The sequence below is a fragment of the Felis catus genome, chromosome F2, assembly GCF_018350175.1.
Source record: "Felis catus isolate Fca126 chromosome F2, F.catus_Fca126_mat1.0, whole genome shotgun sequence".
Classification (NCBI taxonomy): domain Eukaryota; kingdom Metazoa; phylum Chordata; class Mammalia; order Carnivora; family Felidae; genus Felis; species Felis catus.
Window position 1 is genome coordinate 76,968,908 of NC_058385.1, and position 21,300 is coordinate 76,990,207.

The window sequence follows — 21,300 nt, forward strand, 5'->3', positions numbered from 1 at the left end:
AGGTTTTCAATAGCTTTTAACTCAGAGGCTAAGGTCCCAATATGGAGATCTTGTCAACGGCCAACTACGTCCATCCAATTTCAGGGACCGGAGAAATGAGCACTGGGAGGCCTGCTGGATACCATGAAGCACTGTTACCTGGATGTCGGTAACAGCACTTCAGGATATCATCTGACACCGGTATGATCCCGCTCTAATGAAGGAACCATTGTGGTCAGTGGTATGTGTCGATTTGACTGGGCAATAAGACCCAGTTATTCAATCAAACACAAATCTATATATTGCAAAGTATTGCAGTGAAAATATCTGGTAGATGTGATTAACATCTACAATTGGTTAATTTTTTGAGAGAGAGAGAGAGAGAGAGAGAGAGAGAGAGAGGAGAGAGAATCTTAAGCAGGCTCCACGTTCAATGCAGAACCTGGCACAGGACTTGATCCCACGATCCTGGGATCATGACCTGAGCTGAAATCAAGAGTCAGACATTAATTGACTGAGCCACCTATGTGCTCTGGCTGATATTTATTTATTTATTTATTTATTTATTTATTTATTTATTCTTTTTTGTTTTCCCAATATATGAAGTTTATTGTCAAATTGGTTTCCATACAACACCCAGGGCTCATCCCAAAAGGTGCCCTCCTCAATACCCATCACCCACCCTCCCCTCCCTCCCACCCCCCATCAACCCTCAGTTTGTTCTCAGTTTTTAAGAGTCTCTTATGCTTTGGCTCTCTCCCACTCTAACCTCTCTCTTTTTTTTTTTCCTTCCCCTCCCCCATGGGTTTCTGTTAAGTTTCCCAGGATCCACATAAGAGTGAAACCATATGGTATCTGTCTTTCTCTGTATGGCTTATTTCACTTAGCATAACACTCTCCAGTTCCATCCATGTTGCTACAAAGGGCCAGATTTCATTCTTTCTCATCGCCATGTAGTACTCCGTTGTGTATATAAACCACAATTTCTTTATCCATTCATCAGTTGATGGACATTTAGGCTCTTTCCATAATTTGGCTATTGTTGAGAGTGCTGCTATAAACATTGGGGTACAAGTGCCCCTATGCATCAGTACTCCTGTGTCCCTTGGGTAAATTCCTAGCAGTGCTACTGCTGGGTCATAGGGTATGTCTATTTTTAATTTTTTGAGGAACCTCCACACTGTTTTCCAGAGTGGCTGCACCAATTTGCATTCCCACCAATGGTGCAAGAGGGTTCCCGTTTCTCCACATCCTCACCAGCATCTATAGTCTCCTGATTTGTTCATTTTGGCCACTCTGACTGGCCTGAGGTGATATCTGAGTGTGGTTTTGATTTGTATTTCCCTGATGAGGAGCGACGTTGAGCATCTTTTCATGTGCCTGTTGGCCATCCGGATGTCTTCTTTAGAGAAGTGTCTATTCATGTTTTCTGCCCATTTCTTCACTGGGTTATTTGTTTTTCGGGTGTGGAGTTTGGTGAGCTCTTTATAGATTTTGGATACTAGCCCTTTGTCTTATATGTCATTTGCAAATATCTTTTCCCATTCCGTTGGTTGCCTTTTAGTTTTGTTGGTTGTTTCCTTTGCTGTGCAGAAGCTTTTTATCTTCATAAGGTCCCAGTAGTTCATTTTTGCTTTTAATTCCCTTGTCTGGCTGATTTTTAAACAAAGGAGACAGGTACTATTTCCTCCATATGTCTTTCTGAAATGCCTAATATATTATACACCCTAGCTGATTCCTTTCTCTTATACAGCTTGATTCACCAGAAAAATTGCTAACGATTGGACCACAACCTTATGTCAGGGACTGTCTGTACTTCACCTTCTACTAGTGCTGGGCCCTCCTTGCCTCCCAGATAGTGAACGACCCTGTTTCCCATCTCTACCTCACCACCTCCTTGGATCACTACTGATACCAACAGTCACTGGTTGAGTTCACTGGAAGAAAATGCTGAGATGGTGTTTGGTGCGTAAAATGTTTATTAGAGACCAGTACCTGTGAGAGGGGAGGAAGGAAGCAAGATCTGGCAGAAGAAAAATCCAACTTCAGTGCAGGCTTGACAAAGTCTTAGCCTGGAATAGAGCTCTGGAGAGAAATGTTTTCCATCTGAGTTACCTCACAAGTGAGGAAAGTTGCTCTGCTTTGCTACCCACTTTGCTTAGTTGGTGGGCATGGGTTGGCCTTGGAGGCGCAAGAATAAGGCATCCCTGTGCAGCTGAGGCACATCGTGAGACGGTGACCGCTGGATCTCTGCTGACCTCAGACCTCGCTCTTCCCTGTTGGGCAACAAGTCATTTCTCGAAGAGGGTTAAAGTGGCTTGTCTCTCCACATCTTCCTGTCTACCAAGAAGAATTCTGTGCATTCTTAGGTCGCCATGCCCGCCCTGCTTCGTCTATTGGCCTGGCTTGTTTTTCCTGGTAATCCACGATACTTTTCAAGGGAAAATTGTTATTTGAGTCATCTTTTCATCTTCCAGCCAACCAAAGTGTTTGGCTTAGATGTTGCTCAATACATGACTGCTGAGTACATTAAAGTCATTGAGCTATTCCCCAATATCTGCTGGAGAAAGTATTTATGTCAGGCAGGCAGAGTTCTAGAGGTGGTAAATATCGCAGTGATAAGCTAAGTATGACTTTCATCATAACGGAGCATCTGGTAAGAAGGGGTGGCAAGATGACCTGAAAATGATGGTACCCTCTCTGAAGCTGAATCCTAATGTGTGTCCACCATTTTCAAGTTACGAAACTTCAGGCAAGTCATTTAGCCTGGCTTCCCGTTTTCTCATTTCTTCAATAAGGATTATAATATTTAATCTGCATATTTATTCTGAGGATTAGAGATATCATAAGTAAAATACTGAAGCTTATTCTGAGCATTGCGGATAGCAAAAGAAAGCAACTGACTCATAATAGATGATTGTGTTATTTTGGATTGTCCAAAGAAAGACTCTGAAATTAGGACTTTGATGCGAGTAGGGTTTGGGGAGGTACTCTTGCAAGTAAGGAAAATGACACAGAGAAGGGAGAAAAGCCAAGGCATGCTAACGAGTGGGATTCCATCCTGAACCACTGGGGTTCAAGTCGACCGGGAACTCCTAGGAAACCTCACCCTGACCACCTAAAGACCAGGGAGATGGGAACTCTGATCCACTGACCCTCATTCCCTAGTAATAGAAGGTTGCCCCTGGGGATGTTAACAGCACGCCTTTCCTGGTTGGTGAGTTGGGACGGAGCACCTGCCAGCTCTTATGGGCCTGGATGGAGAAAGCCCTTAGGCGGAGAAGAGAAAGGAAAGATCCAGATGCTTGAGGCTGGAAGCTGCCAGCCTGCCGGGGACCAGAGCTCTAGGAACATGCAGATGTGCTGAGCGGCGTGGGTGAGACTCCAGCGGCATCTGGCTCGTTGGCCAGGGAAGGAGAGCAGCTCTTGTTACTGGAGTTGTTGTTGCAACTGGTTTGGCCGCCATTTTTGCCCTTCTGAGCACCACTCTGATCACGATTTTACTTCTTAAGCAAGTATCAGGTGAATAAAGAAAATGACCCATGCCTGCAGAATAACAGAGACTGTTACCTTTCCCCTAGCTTGACTTACAAGAAAATTCGGCAGAGCCCCAAATAGAGATTCGCTTCAAATAAAAATGGCTAATGTTCACATTTGTTCTCCAAAGGTAACTAGAAGGTGGGTCCCAGAGCAGACACACTGGCCCGAGGGTTAATTACTGTGGTTTTCCAGTTATTCCAGTTTTCTGCAATTTAGTGTCTTTTCTTGCGTTCTCTCTCCACGTCTGTTTGCCCGGAGCCTGTGGTCTGGGCATGGTGCCCAGTTTGATTTAATTTCGGTTTCCTACTTCTGCAGCATCCTAGCTGTGGTTTGGAGATGACATTTTACAAATTGTGTTTAGGCGTTTTTGTTTATTTATGGCGGAACAAGTACAGAAAGCTTGTGCCCAGCCTGTTTGGATAATAACGTTTAAAGTAGGAGAAATAAAACTAATAGCAAATGATAATACATACAAATGTGTGATTATACAGAACACTAGTGCATGTTTACATGCCTTCAAATGGAGCTTTGGATATAATAACAGGACATTGCGGTCTTATCTCTATTCTCTTTTCATCTCTTCCCATAATAACCTGAAAACTAAGAGAAAGGACAGAGTAGAGGCGTGCGGCCACGGTGTGCCATCTGAAAGGACTGGGCAAGCACACGGCGGCCCTGGCACTCGGCTGGGGACTCACAGAGGTTTCACAAAACCCAGAGCCAGGAATTGAGCTGGGTTGCCACCAAATTCTCCGATTGCCAAGGGGGAGCTGGACTTGACAGGGAGGCGAGCGAGCCAACTGTATCGCATCGCGTCTGGAAAGTCCTGCTGAAGCTCTTTTAGTTTGTGGGTGGAATCTGGGCTGGAATCCATGCAGTTCCTGGTCACTTTCCTGGATGAAAGTGTCCGGGGCCATCAGTGTGACCTCTCGTCCAATTTAAAGCTTCTCTCCATCGCCAACTTGTTCGGCCTCACACTAGAGCACCTGAATTCAGATAGAGGCTGGGAAGGACTTTTCTGTGTGCTCCTTACATTTTTCTTCATCTCCCCCTCCCCCCACGCTGCCTCTGATTCTCCAGGGACAGGGCAGGGACACAGGAGAGGTAACAGGCAGAGCTGGCCAGTGGGGCTGTGCTCTGCAGATGTTCACAAGTTGAATTACTCATTCCTGGAGTTCCTTGGAGGGTTCCTTGGAGCTTCTGCAGGTGGAAACCTCTTTCAGCAGGCATGTCCCCAGGTAGGAAGTTCTGGTTCCTCTCCGTGGCATGGGTGGTGCCCCCTGGCTTCTTCGAACACTCTGTCAGTTCCTTTTGTTGCTACCGTGGTCACCCCAGCCGCCACCTTTTGCCTTCAGACTTTTTCAGGCTCATCGGGCATCAATCCTTAAGTCCTCTGAATTTCAAGGAACACCCATCTCCGATTAGCTCCCTGAAGCCAATTCTGGACAGTTGGTAATTCATTTCAGTCAGTCAGTTCAGCAACTATGTACAGTCTCTGTGTACCAGAGCATTGTGCTGGGCACTGGGATGTTGGGAGAGGACTGAGAAGGTAAAGGAGGTATATGTCACGACACAGTCAGGGACTCGGACACACACACATGTATCAGGACTATCTCTGGATATTTTTAAAGTCCAAGGCAGCTCATATTTAAATAGTGTAAATCCAGGGGCGCCTGGGTGGCTTGGTTGGTTAAGCGTCCGACTTCGGCTCGGGTCGTGATCTCACCGTCCGTGAGTTCGAGCCCCGCATCAGGCTCTGTGCTGACAGCTCAGAGCCTGGAGCCTGTTTCAGATTCTGTGTCTCCCTCTCTCTCTGCCCCTCCCCTGTTCATGCTCTGTCTCTCTCTCTCTCAAAAATAAATAAACGTTAAAAAAAATAGTGTAAATCCAAACCAGAATGAAATGGCAGAGCTCACCATGTCGATTGGCAAAAATGTTGATGTTTGAGGATATCACACCCATTGCTATGGAGGGTGTTGGGAAAACAAGCAGCTACTAAAAGCATTAAATGGTCAACTTTTGTGGAAGGGGTGCAGAAAATACCCATAAAAATAAAGATATGTGTATCCTGTGATTGACGTATCCTGCCACAGGTACACGGACATACTGTATAGATATTTTGGCAGAAGGTAGGCAAGATACTTAAAGATATTTATTTGAACTTTATAATAATGGAAAGAAAAGACCCGGGGAAAAGTGTTCTTCAAGAGGGGGCTGGTTATATAAATTATGGCATGCCCAAATGATGAAATACTGTGTGACATTTAGAAGGACTGAAATAAAGATGTGTCAACTACCATGGAAAGATAACCACAGTATGTTATTAAATGGTGGGGGAGGGGGGAGCAAGGTCCATGACACTCAGCGTTAGTACTGGCATCTGTAAACATACAAAATACACACATATATACACATACACACAGACTAAGTACTGAAATATTTTCGGAAACTGTGAGCAGTGAATATTTTTGAGGTGGTGACTGAAAGGGTAGGGTGTTTATTGTGTACAATTCAGGGCAATTTTAATTTTCTCACCTCTTCCACACACGCCATTTTTTTTTAATATCTAGTTTTTATCATGGGGGAGAGCACAAGCAGGGGAGGAGCAGAGAGAGGGAGATGGAGAATCCCAAGCAGTCTCCACACTGACAGCAGTGAGCCCAATGTGGGGCTGGAACTCACAAACCGCGAGATCACGACCTGAGCCAAAGTGGGGCACTCAACCCGCTGAGCCACCCAGGTGCCCCCACACTATTTCTGTTGAAGTTGATTTATTTATTTTGAGAGAGAGAGAGAGAGAGAGAGAGAGCAATTGGGGAGGGGCAGAGAGAGAGAGAGAGAGAGAAAGAGAGAATCCCCAGCAGGCTCCACGCTGTCAATGTTAAGCTGATGTGGGGCTCGAACTCACATGACTGGGAGACCATGACTGGAACCGAAGTTGGCCGTTGAATTGACTGAGCCACCCAGGTGCCCCACACTATTCTATTAAGTCCAGGAAAGAAGAATTCCCTCGGAAGACAGGCTGACCCAGTGGACCTTCCTCCGGCCTTTGCTGCCAGCTTGCTCGTTACAACACTAGCCTCTCCGATCAGCTTCTCTCTGACCCATCTCTGTGCATGACTCACTTTTGCACAGGACTTGTTTGGGGTCGGCTCCCCCTGCTCCCAAAGATTGCCCTCTCACTCTGGCTGGGCATCGGCACACCTGGGGGGACTCCAGGAGAGCAGAAATACCAGAGTCTCACGCCCGATGGATCATTAAGCACGATTTCAGGATGTGGGAGCAGACGCCTTTCCTTTGTAAGTGTCCCCTGACGATGGTGACCTGTTTCTAGGGCCGGGAAGCACGTAATTTCTCCTGTTGGCTTCTCAGTTCCTGCTTCTCACCAAGTGGCTACAATCTTAAGACATGGCTCTCGCATGGTATCGCTTCATAGTTCTAATTCATCTGCAAAGGTGCTGGGACCTCACGTTGCTCTGGAGTCCCCTCCTCGTTCCTTCCCCAGCTCGCTCCGACTCCCCAACCCCTGACCACCTTTCATCTTTGCTCTTGCCCAGACCCACCTCTCGCTGCAAAACTTTACCCGTGCTTCTCCTCTTGCCTCTGATGCACGAAGTCAGCTATGTTTTCCAAGTTTGCTCAGGATTTTGACCTCTTTCATCAGGATTACAGACCCTTTTAAGTGAACTGACCCTAAAGAACAGTCCTAGATAGCAAAACCTTCTATTCCAGAATTCCATTTACTGGCTCTGTCCCTGTAAAATTACCTGTCAGTTACCTGTCAATGGGTTTACTCTGTAACTGTCTTTACCCACCGTTGGGAAATTCTATTTTTGTTTTGTAGGTTTGTGTTGAGTTATGCTTTTGTTCCGGCATCTGCCTTGCCTGGACCTGACCCACTAAAGCTGTATTTCTTAAAATGCAATGTAATAGGAATCACCTTGGGATCTTGTTAAAATGCATATTTAGATTCAATAGGTCTGGGGTAGGGCTCAAGATTCTTGTTTTTTAACAAGCTCCCAGGTGATGTAAATGCTGCTGATGCTCCATGGTCCACACTGAGTAGAAAGCATTAAGGCTGCTGCCTCCCAGCTTCCTGTTTCCACTCTATTAGCCTCCTTCAGACTCACATCGGGCCATTTCCCACTTTGACCAGAGCTGGCAAATGGATCACGGCAGTTAGTAAATGGCGTGATCAAGATTTAACCTCAGACTCTGGTGTCTACACTAAGCAGAAATACGGTTTCTCGGGCTTTGAATAATAGTCATAGCTCATACTTACCAAGAATTTCCATGCCAAGAACTGAACAAAGTGCTTTCCATTTATAAACTTTTTAAATTATATTAAATTATATTAAATCTTGCAAAAATTCTATAAAATAGGCACTACTATTATCCCAATTCGTTTTTGAGGACTCTGAGGTTAACTAACTTGCACGACATTTTGTGGTAAGTCGTGGGGTTGAAATTCGAATCCAGAAAGCAAGATTGCTTTTTCAGACAAAATACTATTAACTCTCAGGGGCGCGTGTGTGTGTGTGTGTGTGTGTGTGTGTTTGCATGTGTTTCATAATATTATGTCAAATAAGTGCATATGATCAGGATATAAGTCGCTTATGTGACTCCAATCTGATGTTCATTACCTTGGCTGTATCCCTATCCTAAGATGATATACAAACATATATTTTTATATTAGCTTTTAAAAAATAATGCAGGATAATAGCCTCAGTCTTTCGATCTTCATCCTACATTTGTCTTTTTTTAATTCTCAAAAAGTCTGAGTCCTAGTCTCAGATTAACCTCATAGCGGGCCAGACATTACCATCTGTATTTGTTACAGAGGTAGGGATTTAACCACATCATCGTAAACAAGATTTGTGAGTCCACACGTGTCCATCTCTCTGAGATGCTAACATGCACGGTCCAGATGGGGGTCCAGGGATTTGTAAGCCAAAAGACCCACAAGTGATTCAAATGTAGACCTTGGCTGAGAACTCCAGGACTAAATGATCTGTAAGCGATTTATTTCCACACTCACAACTAGCTGTGACACTAATCCCTGGTAAATTTGTGTTCTCGCTTTCAGTGTGGAGCGTATTGTCTTCCCTGTAGGAGTAGGCGATGCTGGAAGAAGCTCGTTGCGTGTCTGAAATCTTTTCTCCTCAAGGTGAATGATTAGTGTGACTGTCGCCTCTCCTAGAGCAATCCCAACGTGGAATGCACTGTTGGTCAGGTGATAGGTGGCTTAATTAGCAGGAGTCAATGCACAGCTGCTGGCAGTCTGGGGCTCTGTAAGGCTGTCGAGCATCTGTTACGACTTTACGGAAGCTGGAGGGCAGGAAACCGTGGGGAGTAGTCTATTTCTATGGTGTGTGTTTCCGTTGATGAAAATGTCTGCATGCAGAATGAGCCCATTGATCTTTATTTGGAAAGTCTTGAGACTCTTCTTTGCTTGAAAGCATGTGGCAGGATTTCACTGTTTATCAGCGAGCAGACACCGTAAGGGGAGTAATGAGTGACACATAGCACAGCTCTCTTGGGTCAGCCATGAAAGCCTGCATGTTCTTATTCCTCATCCAAGGATATTCCCCCTCTCTCTCTCTCTCTCTTTCTCTCACTCTCTATTACAATCATCAACTACTAGAACATTGAAAGTCCAGAGAAGTCACCCAGTACAGTTGTCCCTGAGTACCACCCAAGAAATAAATTATTTTTCTAACTTTTATCATTATAGACAGCTTTCTCGTGTTAGGACATTCTGGCAATGTATTTTTTTTTTAATGTTTACTTATTTTTGAGAGAGACAGAGTGTGAGTGGGGCAGAGGCAGAGAGAGAGGGAGACACAGAATCCCAAGCAAGCTCCAGGCTCCGAGCTGTCAGCACAGAGCCCGACGCCAGGCTCAAACCCACGAACCGCAAGATCACGACCTGAGTTGAAGTCGGACGTTCAACCGACTGAGCCACCCAGGGGGCCCTCTGGCGATGTATTTTTAAACATCTCTAAAACTGTTCTTATACACAGCCAGTTTGGGGATTCCTCATGTTACTGATGGTTAGGCTGAAGCCTAGAGAAGCGAAGCTCCTTGTTGACATGCAGAGAGTAATAGAACGGAGCCCAGATTACCTGATTCTCACCCCACTCTTCTCTTCCCTACCCTATGTTATTCCATTTCTCACCACCCACGAATTACTACACTGGAACATTTCTGCAGTGCATATTAGATATTTTTGTCCATCAAGTGCTCCATTTTTGGGGGCACCTGTGCATTTCCTATGCAATGATGTGGTTTTTGTGGGGTGACCAATCACAGGAGCCCATCGTCTGGCCCCAGCCTGAGTGTGTCCCTCAGTCCTCCTGTCTTAACACAGAGTCCAGGGCTGTGCCCATAATCAAGCTCATCCAACAGAGCTCTTTCTCTGGGCTCTTCAGTTTCGAGGTAGAAAGCACTTGTCCTTCAGGTTGCAAAGATGAAAGGGGGGTGTACATTTGCTTTGGAATAAGGCGGGAACTTGGTTGCAGTTGGGGAAAAGGAGGCCACACGTAAGGCAAGCAGAGCCAAGAGGTGGACTTTAGGGAGGATGAGAAAGAGAGTGAGCTTTGTTCCAGTCAGCCTTTAATGCCTGAATTCAGTACTTTCTGAAACACGTTCTCCACTGAACAGGCAATGCGTCTCCATTTAGTCTCCATTTCCTTTTCCTCTGATATGAATTGTGTTCCCAAACTTCATATGTTGAGTCCTAACTCTCAGTGTAATGTTATTTGGAGATGAGGTCTTTCAGAGGTAAGTAGGTCATGGTAGGTGCTCCTGAAGATATTAAAGGCCCCGCACGTATATGTGTATATGGACAGATAGGTGGGTAGGTAGGTAGATAGATAGATGTCCATGCGTGCACAAAGAGGAGGTCATGGGAGCACACAGACCAAGGCCACCTGCAAGCCAGGAAGAGCTCTCTCACCAGAGCCCCATCCGTCTTGGCACCCTGGCCTTGGCCTCCCAGCCTCCAGAACTATGAGAAATAAATGTCTGTTGTTTAAGCCACTCAGTCTATGGTATTTTGCTAAAGCAGCTCAAACTGACTAAAACATCCTCTATCCAGCTATTCCTATCCTGTTGGCAATGGTGCCCCAATTTAAAATAACTTGCTAACTGCTAACTCTCTACTAATATTCTTCCTGTCTTCGATCCTAGTTTGAGTTTTGACTGTGGGATTTACTAACACAAACAACTCTTGTTAACTTGTGTCCTCTAGGTTTTCAGATCATTCGTTTCTTTCTTTCTTTTTTTTTAATGTTTATTTACTTAGAGAGAGGGAAAGAGAGAGTGCATGAGCAAGTGGGGGAGGGGCAGAGAGAGAGGGAGAGAGAGAATCCCAAGCAGGCTTCATGCTGTCAGCACAGAACCTGATGCAGGGCTCGATCTCACAAATTATGAGATCATGGCCTGAGGCAAAATCCAAGAGTCAGACGCTTAACCGATGGAGCCACCCAGGCACCCCTAGGGTCACTAGCTTCGATTTACCACAAATACCCTCATTGAACTTGGTCACTAGCTCTCAGACTATAAATCGGGTGATGGGGTGAGAGCACACAGGCTTTGAATGCTGTCACATCTAAGTTTGATTTAAGCACAACTACCTAAAAACAATGGAGTCATGAACAAGTTACTTATTAGCACTTCTCTTCCTTTGTAAAACGTACAAAGATGAGTATAGAAAGAATAGAATAGTCTACCAAATAGTGAGTGGCACTAATTATTTAATGGCTCACATATTATTATTTTTATTATATATGTTATATTTATATGATTATATATATACATATATATAATTTATAATGATTTATTCTTATTATTGAAAGTTTTATGTTGGTCCATTGAAAGGACTGACAGGAACCAAGACTTGATTCTGTCGCAAGCAGGCTCCACAACTTTCCATGTGAATGACTTTGGCCAAGTCTTTTTCACCTCCCAGAGTCAGTTCTTAATCTGTAAAACAGTATAATAAAACCTGATCTTCCAGTCTTCGGTCTTCAAAAGAAGCAAACTAGATCTTGTCTGTGAGGACGTTTTGTGAAGTTAGGTTCTTTTTTCCCTGACCAGGTATCTGGCCAGGTGTGCTATCTCTGTTTGCCCTCCCGTGTTTTCACAGAGAAGTGCTCCCTGTAAAGTTCCCTGGCCAAAGTCAGGAAATAAACCTAAGGATACAGACTTCAAAAACCCATTAAGAAGCAATGGAACCAAGAGAAAGGAAACAACACAAAATATGTCCTCCGGCATATTGTGATCTAGAAGAAAAAGCAATTACCAGAAAAGAATGTGTGTTCAGGATGACTTCTTTCATTCAAAGAGAAAATGCTCCATAGCCAGCCCACCAAACATGGCACACACATATCCCGCCGCCGAGTGGCAATGTGAACCTGCCCCTATATTTTATAGCCATGATTGATGAGTGGCATTAGAATTAAAAAAAAAAAAAAAACAATGTTGAGGGTCACACCAAACGTTCAGTGAGCCAGGTGGCTTGCGTTTGTGTGGGATGATACGCATTTATTTGGTGTGTATTTGTGGGAGTGTGAAATAGGACACTAGGGGGCCGGAAGATTCAGGCCTAGGACAAGATGACATTGGTGTTTCTAGATGAGAGAAAAAAGACAAAATGAATGAATGCTGTTGGGCCATCCCACTCTGCCTCTCCAACAAGCCTAGGGGCCAGCTGTTTGTTCTTTTTTCTCTCTTACTTCTCAGAGGCAGTTGGTCATCACCCCGCCAGCCTCTGTTTTGCGGCCACCCGTAGTTTATATCTTCTCTGAGAGTTGGTCCATCCTGAAAATGGCAGGCACCAAAATCAATTTTACAGGAGCTTTGGATTCTAAGATACCCAAGAGATAGTAGTCAGGAACTTGACTCACTCTTCAAGACCACTGGGAATCCATTTGGTTTTACATGACTGCAGATTTTGCTCACTCATACAATTACAAAGATACAGAATTTGACCACAGCAGTAGCGATAGGAATAATCCAGTGGAAGGAAGAAAAGAGTCAGAGACTTACGTACAAGACACTTTGCTAAATGTTCCAAGGACTTATAATTTAAGTCTGTTCCTTAAACCTCTTTTTAGGACCCACTATGTACACTGTTCTACCTTCTGGGAATACAGAGCTGAATAAAGCAGGGTCTTTGCCCTCAAGGAGCTCACCTACTAACAAAAGGTACAGATATAAACACATACGCCCCAAAACAACTGGTAAGGACATATGCAGAAGAAGATTCTGAAGGAAGAGTGTCAAAAGCGTCCTGAAAGAGGTGACTTCTGACCTGAGGTTTTAGAGAGGAATAGTCTGCCAAGATGACAGAGGGAAGAACATTTTTCCAGATATGTGGCACCTGTTGAATCCTGAACTCTGATAATTCAAGGGCCACCTTCGATTATCTCTGTAAACCCGGGACCTAGTTGTTGTAGAGATTTAATCAATGACTTTAAAACTGTTCCTCGAAATTTGCTTTATACCCCAGTTCTGGTAAACGAATACAGACATGTGCGCACACACACACACACACACACACACATCATAGATTAGTCCCTCTGAAAGATAAAAGTACATTTGTTCATTAACTCTAAAGACACGCACACACCCCCTCCCCTTCCTTCCAGGCTGTGCCTGAGAGGACTAAGAGAGCTCCTGTAGTAGAAGACATCAGGGCATGATATAGAGAGACAGGTAGAACCAGTCTGAGGTGGAACCTGTCCGCTGGAGGTGAAAGGAATCATCTATAACCACCGTGACAGAAACCAAAGAGGGGCCAAGAGGATGTGAGCCCTGGAAGTGTCTGCTCCTGGTGTCCTGGGGTAAAGTTGCATAGTTAAAATTCAGAAGAAGCTGATTTTATGGTTATTCTTGGGATAGTTTAGGCTTAGACACAAATGCATCATTGATTCAGATATTTATTTAGTAGGGATTTAGCTCTATCTTCCTTTTATACAGCTAGAAGGTTGATAACGTGCTTCCCACTGGCAAGGATGCTGAAAAGCCAATGCCCAGTCACCATTAAATGTCCCTTCTTCTCTGCACACATTTCACTCCAATGAAATCTGCTGACCTTTCTGGGATAAATGTAATTCACTTTGAAATCTCAAGGTCAAATGAAAAAGAGGAAAATCTGACATTTGGAGTCACTATCCATTAGGCTCAATAAGGCCAGAGATCACCGTAACAGGCAACATAGATCTCCTCAGATTGATGGTGTTTTGACTTCTGGTAACTGCCTGGGCACTTTGTTTTAAGGTCCCCCCCACTCCCAACTAATTTGCAGCTGGTGAATTTTGGGGACTATTCTTTCTTCTGAGATCAGAGGCGATAGGGAGCGTTCAGGGTGGCATGGTCATAGACCTATTCTTCTCTTAATGTCCACATGAGACAGAACTTGAACCTTGGGCATGTCGACCTAATGTTTAGCAGTTAATTGCTATAAAATTTTCTTCTTTGTTAGTTCTATCAGGACTTAGGAGAAAGAAATGGATTCTAGACAAGCCTCTGCCATTCATTCCCTAAATGACTTTGATTTAGTCCCTTAATGTTTTTCCCAGGTTATTTTACCATTACAACGGAAATTCTTACAACAAGTAGGTTCTGATCAGCTGCTACATCTAAGACACTTGAGCTAGGTTCTGAGGCCTCAGCTGTAAGAGACGAAGATAAGAGCTTACAATCTAATCGAGGAACTAAACAACAAAAAATAGCGATGTGATTTTAGAAGGGCCTGAACATTAGCTGTGATTGCATATAGGTACAGTGTCTTGGACGTACCTTGAAACCCGTGTTAAAGCAATGACTCTTCTGTATACAAACTGTAGGTGCTGAGCAAGATACATCATCTTGTCTAGAATAGGGAAAACAAGACGTTAATTCCACAGGTATTTATTGAAGGTGAACACTGTGTCTGAAATTTTTCTAGATGATGGGCATATAATATTGAATAAAGGGAACATCACAGCTCCATCCCTGGGCTTGCATTATTTATCTCAGTGTTTATTTTGGAACCATTTACAAAAATATATGTGAAAGTCTGTTTAAAATTATAACGAAGTGGAATAATTCAATGACTAGTCAAGATATTGGACCATGTTCCCTGGAGATTTATTACCTCCGTTTCATTATGTCATGTCTATATTCTTGTTAAATTCTGGCCTTTGTCCCCACATGTGATAACAGCTTATTTACTCGTCATGAAGGAAATTAGTATTAACCTATCCTTGTTTATGACTGTACAACAGTGATGTTTTCCGCCCATATTAGTGACCCTGAGCATTATCAGTTCAGATGGGTCTTCTGAACTTTTAGGGGAGGAGAGTGAGTTACAAGGAGGTTTGGTGAGTGTTATTGATACATTTTTTTTTTATTTGAGACTTAAAAATCTGTTTATGTCTCCTATTAGTGGAAACTTATTTATTTTTTCGATATAATTTATTGTCAAATTGGCTTCCATACAACACCCAGTGCTCATCCCAACAGGTGCTCTCCTCCAGGCCCATCACCCACCTTCCCCTCTCCCCCAACCCCCATCCACCCTCAGTTTGTTCTCTGTATTAAAGAGTCTCTTGTGGTTTGCCTCCCTCCCTCTCTGTAACTGTTCTTTCCCCCTTCCCTTCCCCCATGGTCTTCTGTTAAGTTTTTCAAGATCCACAAATGAGTAAAAACATATGGCATCTGTCCTCTGACTGACTAATTTCGCTCAGCATAATACCTTCCAGTTCCATCCCCCTTGCTGCAAATGACATGATTTCCTTCTTTCTCATAGCCAAGTAGTATCCCATTGTATATATAAACCACATCTTCTTTCTCCATTCATCATTTGATGGACATTTGGGCTCTTTCCATAATTTGGCTATTGTCGAAAGCGCTGCTATAAACATTGGGGTACATGTGCCCCTATGAATCAGCACTCCTGTATCCCTTGGGTAAATTCTTATTAGTGCTATTTCTGGGTCATAGGGCAGTTCTATTTTTAATTTCTTGAGGAACCTCCACACTGTTTTCAGTGGAAACTTCTTTAGGTTGATGATTATGAAACAAAGCTAGGACAGAATGGGGTAAAAGGAGTTTACAGCGCCTGTAGCAATCATTCGCGACCGGGCTCCTTGTAGACATAAGTAGACAAGGATGGGCTCATCTACCATGAACCTGAACACAGTCTCATAATTCTCAGCCAAGTGATCTTGGCCAGCCACCCCTCATTCCTGAAGATGGTACATGCCTTGAAATGTAGCTTTTGTCCCTGCTTCGGCTCAAAACTCTAATTTTGCAATCGAGGAAAGGTGAATTGTCTGCGATTACATATCGGTTGATGACAAGGAAAGCTCTGGAATGAAAATCTAGTGCTTCTTTTACATGTTTTCTATTTTTGTTTCTCTCACCAGAACGCCTGATCCTTAGCCACAACAGACAACAGCTTATATATTAAATAAATAAACATATACATATGTATATGCGCATAGAGATCTAGGTAGAGAGGCAGATATCAAATGACCCATACGATAGCAATCTAAATCTTGGGGGTGTTTTTTAGTGTATTTATTTATTTTTGAGAGAGAGCAAGTACAAGCAGGGGAGAGGCAGAGAGGCAGGGAGAGAATCCCAAGTAGCTGTGCACTGTCGGCACGGAGCCTGATGCAGGGCTCGAACCCACAAACCGTGACATCGTGACCTGAGCAGAAATCAGGAGTCAGATGCTTAACACAGTGAGCCACCCAGGTGCTTCACCACACAATAGCCTCTTCAGTCTTTGCTCTCTCCTACCACCAATGTTAATAACATCAAATCGTAGATCATATTGTTTATAATCACTGAATAAGACAAAACGCCATCTGAGGCACAGAGATTAAGATGCTTTACCCAAACTTCCTGATGCATCATTGAGATTGATGCCATCGGTGCCCTGCCTCTAATCCCTTAATATTTTTGTAACGGTGGCTAAACATCCAACTGCCGGCACCACGATGGCCCCTGGCCCTCCATGGTCATTCCCTGCTGCAGAGCCTTTCTCTGGCCAAGGGAGAGGAGAGGTGGGTAGAAAGTGCTGTTGGCATTAATACCTCCCAGTGAGAAACGCTTAACCGATCAGCTGAATGGAATGAGTGGTTCAGTTCCCGGGCTTCACTGTGCTGGGGATGGACCAGCTCTGAGGTGTGTGTCCTACACTGGCTTCATACTCCCCCTCGGGATTAAGCTCAGCTTGCCAACCTTGGTAACAGCTCCCTTGTTAACCCACCATTCCTTGGCTCCTTTCCTTCCTTGACTCACTTCCCCACCCCCCTACAGGTGTTTCCTAGGGTCATTTCCCAAGTGAACTCTTGACATTCTAATCTTTGTCTCAGGGGTCTGTTCTTACAAGCTCCGAACCAAGGCAAAAATATGTCTACGCAGCAATTTTACCAAATGCCGGCCAAGGTCACTCCACCATAAAATCCTTGCCCCCAGTGTGCTGGATAAATACATGCTTCCCTACCTAGTACTTCTCTCCACTGAGGACGGGAAAAAGAGTCCAGCTTTAACTTTAGAGTCCCGCCAAAAGTGAAAGAAGAATCATGCGAACTTATATTTGCATAGCGTTGTAAAGTGTACAAAAAATTCCACGTATGATACGTTAAAAACAATCAGCAAACCTGAAGCGCCAGGTCAGGTGACTATCGCTCTTACGGTTTCACAGATGAGGACATTGGAGCTCAGAGATGTGACCTAGCAGGTAAGCATACAGACGGGGATTCAAGCTTAGCGGGCTCTCTCTCCCGTCTCACGGTTCATGTCATTGTAACCTCTGTGAAAAGAACATGAGACAACACTGCATAAAAAAGGATCGCTTCCAGTAATCCTGGTCTGCTGCTGAATTACAGTTTCCTTACCTTCTTTTGAAACAGGCAGATTAGGTCACTGCTGGGAAGACCTGCTTCCATGGCCCATTGATTTGCTTTCATTGGGCATTTCTTTTCCTGGCAGAAAAAGTCTGTCGATAATATTAGGTAGATGCGGCTTATCATGCATTGCAGAAGTTTCTCACTCTGGAGAAGTGAATGAAAAAGAGAGAGAAAAAATAGCTCTTGCCTAAAATAAGAATCCCAGATGTTGGTGTGTTTGTGTGTGGGGAGGGGGAAGGTTACCATGGAGATCAAGACCTCACAACATAGTTTGTGCGATATAGCCGAACAAGGCCTAGACCGGAACAGGACTCGATGCGTCTCTCTGGCCGTCCCGGTGCCTCCACCCTGACGATTGTGTCTACTGATGGACTAACCCAGGCACCTGTATGCCGCCCAGGTTTATTCCAGCTCATGAGGGAAGTTTAACCTGGATGAGAAACCACCAGCAATTCAACCCCACCGTCTGGTACTAAATGGAGCTAAATGTTAGTGGCACTACCCATTGAATCCATTATTTCAAGGGTTACTGAAAAATAATAAGATGACGATAGCCATTGGTTGATCACATCCTTTGCGTGAGACTTTGGGCTTTGGAATTACATTTATTATAGTAATTCTGAAAGTCACATGCTGACATATATATGTCTATCTCTGTCTTACAGACATGACAACGGAGGCTTAAAGACATAAAGCAAAGCGCTCATGATCACCCAGCACCTAAGGGAGGGTCTGGGACCCGAACCGTCATCCATGTTTTTCTCTGCTAATGCTTTCCATTTCTGTCTTTTCTTTCTTCCCTTGTTGACCTGGCTTTTGGAGCTGTCTTCTTCCCTGAACAATTCTTTGTTATCTTGCTGGATTTGGGCCTCTAAGCTTCTCCCCCCCCCACCTCCATATGTGCTGGGACCTTACCCCCAGGTTGGTCCACCTGATAGAGGCATTGCTACACACAGCTGGGTTAGCTTTCCAAACATCAAGTTCACTAATGCAATTCTGCACTTTCTTCTCTACGATTGGTGGCTAGGTCACGGTACACCTGTCTCCTGATATGGCTTGCTAATTTTAGGAGACACAGGTTCTGGGCTTTGCTCTTTTACGAACAAACGTGAATCACGAAGCGCTTTGGGTCTGTTTCTGCATCTTGGAATAGAGGCATATCTAGGCTGATTTCCTTTCAACATTAAGGTGCAGATGTACATAACGATATATTGAGTTCTTGCCATGTAACAGACTGTGCTAACGAGGTAACATTTACATGCTAAGTAGAATTCAGCAAAAGAACAAAGTGTTGTGAATGGAAAAATATGGGAAGCATTTGACTTACGTTTTGAGGACGGGGGGTTCAATAGGTGGAGAAAACAGATCTGTAGCGCAGCCTGAGAAAACATAATGGACAGCAACAAAGAGAACACCGAATGAGCTCAGGCGGCAGGCGTAGAAGTATGGCAGAAGCTGATTTGCTGCTCAAGAACTGATCAAAACAGGAATTTCGTCCACTTTATCTCACAGATGGGAAAACCTGAGAGTCACTGCAACTTAGCGACTCATCCAAGGAATTCATAATCAGCTCATTTGAGGGACATAAATAAACAGTCCAACTAGCTGTTTTTGCTGGATTGCCGAGTTCAGCTTTATAAGATGATTAGCCCCCGAAGCTCTTGGAGTAATAGTTAAGACGCTGCTCTGAAAAGATTACAAAGAATCTAAGATATCGTGACTGCCGGTGAATACAACAAGGATAGAAATGAATAAAAGAGAAGGAGGCACTGAAGTGCTCTGTGGTTCCCTCGTTGGCAACATGACTCATAATCTATGGAGTTATCCAAATTCGATCCCGCCTTCCTAAGTAACTACTCCCCTGAACAATTTTCTGTCCATGACGTCTGAGTACAGAGCAAGTAGGGAAAACCGACCAAGAAATCAAGGAATTCCAAAGGCTACTTTGAATGACCCAGATTTTCCTCTTTTAAACCAAAGTAAATGATCCTAATAGAACCCCCCTCAATCCCCTACATCTCTTACCATTTTGCAGCAGGGAGGCTTAGTTTTCTTTAGGTTAGGAATGCTTTGAGAATCTATCAAAGGCTTTAAAGCCTGCACGGAGACAGAAACCAGACCCAAAACTGTACTCAGTTAAATACACACAATATGTATCATTTGATCTCAGACCTTTATCTACTCCAAAAGCACATATATCTGTATGGAATATCCAATCCACTTGGAATTTGTAAACTCTGCTCAAGAAGTCATATTTTAGGGGCGGCAGCGTGGCTCAGTCGGTTGAGCATCAGACATCGGCTCAGGTCATGATCTCGCTGTTCGTGAGTTCGAGCCCTACATGCTGACAGCTCGGAGCCTGGAGCCTGCTTTGGATTCTGTGTCTCCTTCTCTCTCTGCCCCTCCCCCACTCGTGCTCTTGCTCTCTCTCTCTGTGTCTCTCTCAAAAATAAATAAGCATTGAAACCATTTTTTAAAAAGAACTCATATTTTATACTTTACAAAATGAGTTCAATAAATTCACATAAAATTTACATTTCAGTTGTAGCTATGAAGAAACCAGGGTATGAAGTGGCCTTCCCTCATTCACACAGCTGGTGCTTCGTGGGGCCAAACACAGTTCTAGAACTTTTGGGCACATTATAAGACACCGCGTTATTTATTTATTTTTTTTAATGTTTATTTATTTTTGAGACAGAGAGAGACAGAGCATGAACGGGGGAGGGTCAGAGAGAGAGGGAGACACAGAATCGGAAGCAGGCTCCAGGCTCCGAGCGGTCAGCACAGAGCCCGACGCAGGGCTGGAACTCACGGACCGTGAGATCATGACCTGAGCTGAAGTCGGACGCTTAATCGACTGAGCAACCCAGGCGCCCCAAGACACCACATTATTATCTCAACCATCCATGCAGTTCCTTTGATAGATTCTGGAAGGTAGGGATAGGCGGAGAGTAGTACAGAGCACATTTCATGTCTAATTGTAGAGAAGCTAGAGTCAAACAGATGAGGAAGTATCTCTTTAAGCCGCCTTTTCTAAAAATGGCAGGATAAGCATTTGAGAGTGTAAATTGGGCACATGCAGGGAACCAACAAGAGCTCTGCCTCATGTAGAAGCTCACATCCTGGTGTTCTTCAAATATTCATCTGCTTCCCCTTGTTGAAACATCAATTAACCATAAGGCAGTTTCCCAATCCCATTATGCTGTTCTTTCTTTGGCTACAACCAAGTCCCCCTCATTCAGGAGACAATCAATGAAAGACACATTTGCCAGACTTAATTGAATCTTCCATATTTAAGACCACCTCCTCTATTTGATAAGAAAAGAGACATTTAAATAGGCTCTTGTCGCCTGAATGTCAAAATCTCTTAGTGTGGCTTGCAAAATCATTCAGAGCATTAGTTTCTTTCCTGGGCCACATCTCTGCCTCTAAAACTCATCTCCTTTACCAGGCGTTGAGAATGGTAATAATCTAAAACATATCTTACTCGTCTTTGTATCCCTAAGTGCTAGCATTTCGTTGTATATTTAACACATTTGTAAGTATGGACCGTGTGCAAGTCCCTGTAGATGTGGTAAGGAGTTAACGGAGCGCACACTAGCAGGACATTCATGGCTCTTGAATGACCCTGACCTGGCCCTCCAATTCATCCAGTATGTTCCCTGTGCACACTGATGCCACAATTACATGGCATCTCTCAGTGTCTCTCATTGTCCCTGCATTTGTTGACTTCACGGCCTTGCTAACTCTCCTCTGCCCCTGTAATGTCTTTCTTACCTCTGTCACTGGCCAGTATACTCGCTTCAATGACTAACCTAACTGCCCTGCTTCCAGGCCACAGAATGACTGAGGGCTCCTCTGTTCTTCCACC

The 21,300-nt window shown here is 44.1% G+C and overlaps 1 long non-coding RNA gene across 2 annotated transcripts; it reads right to left on the reverse strand.

Annotated features, from left to right (window-relative positions):
- Positions 1 to 14,325: 14,325 nt before the first annotated feature.
- LOC109496249 lies at positions 14,326 to 19,195 on the reverse strand. 2 transcript variants are annotated; one of them, XR_002152251.3, is made up of 4 exons: positions 18,757 to 19,195; positions 17,418 to 17,573; positions 17,181 to 17,332; positions 14,326 to 14,398 (listed from the first exon to the last, which is right to left on the reverse strand). It is a non-coding gene; the product is annotated as an uncharacterized LOC109496249 (long non-coding RNA). The 2 variants fall into 2 exon arrangements; XR_006592683.1 differs by lacking the exon at positions 14,326 to 14,398 and having other exon boundaries at positions 16,230 to 17,332.
- Positions 19,196 to 21,300: the final 2,105 nt, after the last annotated feature.